Here is a 4,817-nt window from a genome sequence, read left to right as displayed (position 1 = left end):
ACACAATGAATCATTTCATTCTTGGCCTCCATGGTGGTGTAATTGTACCAGGTTTTAATTGGGCCCCATGCTTTCACAATACATCCCTGCCACTTTTAGGCCCATTGGTGTCAAAAGGGATCATTAGATTGTTAGCCTCCATTGGGTCACAATGGTTCCTTGCTTCTCTTAACCTCTGTGGTGTCCCAATGCATTCCAAGCCCTTTTAGGCCACTTGATGTCACAATGAACCATTTGATTCTTGGCCTTCTTGGTGTCATAATGATTCCGTGCTTCTATAGGTCCCCATGCTGTCAGAGTTCATCCGTGGTCCTTTTGCGCCCCCTGGTGTCAAAAGGGATTCTTATATTGTTAGCCTGCATTGGGTCACAATGGTTCCTTGCTTCTCTTAACCCCTGTGCTGTCACAATTCATCCCATGCCCTTTTAGGCCACTTGATGTCACAATGAATCATTTGATTCTTGGCCTCCACGGTGGCATAATAGATCCTTGCTTCTATTGGTCCTTTTGCTGTAACAATCCATCCCTGGCCCTTTTTATACCCCCTGGTGCCACAAGGGATCATTAGATTGTTAGCCTGCATTGGGTCACAATGGTTCCTTGCTTCTCTTAACCCCTGTGGTGTCACAATGCATCCCATGCCCTTTTAGGCCACTTGATGTCACAATGAATCATTTGATTCTTGGCCTCCATGGTGGCATAATTGTACCAGGTTTTAATTGGGCCCCATGCTTTCACAATTCATCCCTGCCCCTTTTACGCCCCCTGGTGTCAAATGGGATCCTGGGATTATTAGCCTCCCATTGGGTCACAATGGATCCTTGCTTCTCTTAACCCCTGTGCTGTCACAATGCATCCCATGCCCTTTTAGGCCACTTGATGTCACAATGAATCATTTGATTCTTGGCCTCCACGGTGGCATAATAGATCCTTGCTTCTATTGGTCCCCGTGCTGTAACAATCCATCCCTGGCCCTTTTTATACCCCCTGGTGCCACAAGGGATCATTAGATGGTTAGCCTGCATTGGGTCACAATGGATCCTTGCTTCTCTTAACCTCTGTGGTGTCACAATGCATTCCAAGCCCTTTTAGGCCACTTGGTCTTCCAATGAACCATTTGATTCTTAGCCTTCGTGATGTCATATTGCTTCCCTGCTTCTATAGGTCCCCATGCTGTCAGAGTTCATCCGTGGTCCTTTTGCGCCCCCTGGTGTCAAAAGGGATTCTTAGATTGTTAGCCTGCATTGGGTCACAATGGTTCCTTGCTTCTCTTAACCCCTGTGGTGTCACAATGCATCCCATGCCCTTTTAGGCCACTTGATGTCACAATGAATCATTTGATTCTTGGCCTCCATGGTGGCATAATTGTACCAGGTTTTACTTGGGCCCCATGCTTTCACAATACATCCCTGCCCCTTTTAGGCCCATTGGTGTCACAAGAGATCATTAGATTGTTAGCCTGCATTGGGTCACAATGGTTCCTTGCTTCTCTTAACCTCTGTGGTGTCACAATGCATCCCATGCCCTTTTAGGCCACTTGATGTCACAATGAATCATTTGATTCTTGGCCTCCATGGTGTCGTAATGGTTCCTTGTTTCTATTGGGCCCCATGCTGTCACAATTCATCCCTGGCCCTTTTACGCCCCCTGGTGTCAAATGGGATCCTGGGATTATTAGCCTCCATTGGGTCACAATGGATCCTTGCTTCTCTTAACCCCTGTTCTGTCACAATGCATCCCATGCCCTTTTAGGCCACTTGATGTCACAATGAATTATTTGATTCTTGGCCTCCATGGTGGCATAATAGATCCTTGCTTCTATTGGTCCCCGTGCTGTAACAATCCATCCCTGGCCCTTTTTATAACCCCTGGTGCCACAAGGGATCATTAGATTGTTAGCCTGCATTGGGTCACAATGGATCCTTGCTTCTCTTAACCTCTGTGGTGTCACAATGCATCCCATGCCCTTTTAAGACACTTGGTCTTACAATGAATCATTTGATTCTTGGCCTCCATGGTGTCATAATGGTTCCTTGTTTCTATTGGGCCCCATGCTGTCACAATTCATCCCTGGGTCCTTTTACGCCCCCTGGTGTCAAATGGGATCCTGGGATTATTAGCCTCCATTGGGTCACAATGGATCCTTGCTTCTCTTAACCCCTGTGGTGTCACAATGCATCCCATGCCCTTTTAGGCCACTTGGTCTTAAAATGAACCATTTGATTCTTGGCCGTCATGGTGTCATAATGGTTCCTTACTTCTATAGGTCCCCATGCTGTCAGAGTTCATCCGTGATCCTTTTGCGCCCCCTGGTGTCAAAAGGGATTCTTAGATTGTTAGCCTGCATTGGGTCACAATGGATCCTTGCTTCTCTTAACCCCTGTGGTGTCACAAGGCATCCCATGCCCTTTCAGGCCACTTGATGTCACAATGAATCATTTGATTCTTGGCCTCCATGGTGGCTTAATTGTACCAGGTTTTACTTGGGCCCCATGCTTTCACAATACATCCCTGCCCCTTTTAGGCCCATTGGTGTCACAAGGGATCATTAGATTGTTAGCCTGCATTGGGTCACAATGGTTCCTTGCTTCTCTTAACCTCTGTGGTGTCACAATGCATCCCATGCCCTTTTAGGCCACTTGATGTCACAATGAATCATTTGATTCTTGGCCTCCACGGTGGTGTAATTGTACCAGGTTTTACTTGGGCCCCATGCTTTCACAATAGATCCCTGTCCCTTTTAGGCCCATTGGTGTCAAAAGGGATCATTAGATTGTTAGCCTCCATTGGGTCACAATGGATCATTGCTTCTCTTAACCCCTGTGCTGTCACAATGCATCCCATGACCTTTTAGGCCACATGATGTCACAATGAATTATTTGATTCTTGGCCTCCATGGTGGCATAATAGATCCTTGCTTCTATTGGTCCCCATGCTGTAAAAATTCATCCCTGGCCCTTTTAGGCCCATTGGTGTCACAAGGGATCATTAGATTGTTAGCCTGCATTGTGTCACAATGGTTCCTTGCTTCTCTTAACCTCTGTGGTGTCACAATGCATTCCAAGCCCTTTTAGGCCACTTGATGTCACAATGAATCATTTGATTATTGGCCTCCATGGTGGCAAAATTGTACCAGGTTTTACTTGGGCCCCATGCTTTCACAATACATCCATGACCCTTTTAGGCCCATTGGTGTCACAACGGATCATTAGATTGTTAGCCTGCATTGGGTCACAATGTTTCCTTGCTTCTCTTAACCCCTGTGGTGTCACAATGCATCCCATGCCCTTTTAGGCAACTTGATGTCACAATGAATCATTTCATTCTTGGCCTCCATGGTGGTGTAATTGTACCAGGTTTTAATTGGGCCCCATGCTTTCACAATACATCCCTGCCACTTTTAGGCCCATTGGTGTCAAAAGGGATCATTAGATTGTTAGCCTCCATTGGGTCACAATGGTTCCTTGCTTCTCTTAACCCCTGTGCTGTCACAATGCATCCCATGCCCTTTTAGGCCACATGATGTCACAATGAATCATTTGATTCTTGGCCTCCACGGTGGCATAATAGATCCTTGCTTCTATTGGTCCCCGTGCTGTAACAATCCATCCCTGGCCCTTTTTATACCCCCTGGTGCCACAAGGGATCATTAGATTGTTAGCCTGCATTGGGTCACAATGGTTCCTTGCTTCTCTTAACCTCTGTGGTGTCACAATGCATCCCATGCCCTTTTAGGCCACTTGATGTCACAATGAATCATTTGATTCTTGGCCTCCATGGTGGCATAATTGTACCAGGTTTTACTTTGGCCCCATGCTTTCACAATACATCCCAGCCCCTTTTAGGCCCATTGGTGTCACAGCGGATCATTACATTGTTAGCCTGCATTGGGTCACAATGGTTACTTGCTTCTCTTAACCCCTGTGGTGTCACAATGCATCCCATGCCCTTTTAGGCCTCTTGATGTCACAATGAATCATTTGATCCTTGGCCTCCATGGTGTCATAATGGTTCCTTGTTTCTATTGGGCCCCATGCTGTCACAATTCATCCCTGGCCCTTTTACGCCCCCTGGTGTCAAATGGGATCCTGGGATTATTAGCCTCCATTGGGTCACAATGGATCCTTGCTTCTCTTAACCCCTGTGGTGTCACAATGCATCCCATGCCCTTTTAGGCCACTTGATGTCACAATGAATCATTTGATTCTTGGCCTCCACGGTGGCATAATAGATCCTTGCTTCTATTGGTCCCCGTGCTGTAACAATCCATCCCTGGCCCTTTTTAAAACACCTGGTGCCACAAGGGATCATTAGATTGTTAGCCTGCATTGGGTCACAATGGATCCTTGCTTCTCTTAACCTCTGTGGTGTCACAATGCATCCCATGCCCTTTTAGGCCACTTGGTCTTCCAATGAACCATTTGATTCTTGGCCTTCATGGTGTCATAATGGTTCCTTGCTTCTATAGGTCCCCATGCTGTCAGAGTTCATCCGTGGTCCTTTTGCGCCCCCTGGTGTCAAAAGGGATTCTTAGATTGTTAGCCTGCATTGGGTCACAATGGTTCCTTGCTTCTCTTAACCCCTGTGGTGTCACAATGCATCCCATGCCCTTTTAGGCCACTTGATGTCACAATGAATCATTTCATTCTTGGCCTTCATGGTGGCGTAATTGTACCAGGTTTTAATTGGGCCCCATGCTTTCACAATACATCCCTGCCACTTTTAGGCCCATTGGTGTCAAAAGGGATCATTAGATTGTTAGCCTCCATTGGGTCACAATGGATCCTTGCTTCTCTTAACCCCTGTGCTGTCACAAT

This window comes from Cinclus cinclus, chromosome 15 (assembly GCF_963662255.1).
Source record: "Cinclus cinclus chromosome 15, bCinCin1.1, whole genome shotgun sequence".
NCBI lineage: Eukaryota > Metazoa > Chordata > Aves > Passeriformes > Cinclidae > Cinclus > Cinclus cinclus.
This window is presented reverse-complemented; position numbering follows the sequence as displayed.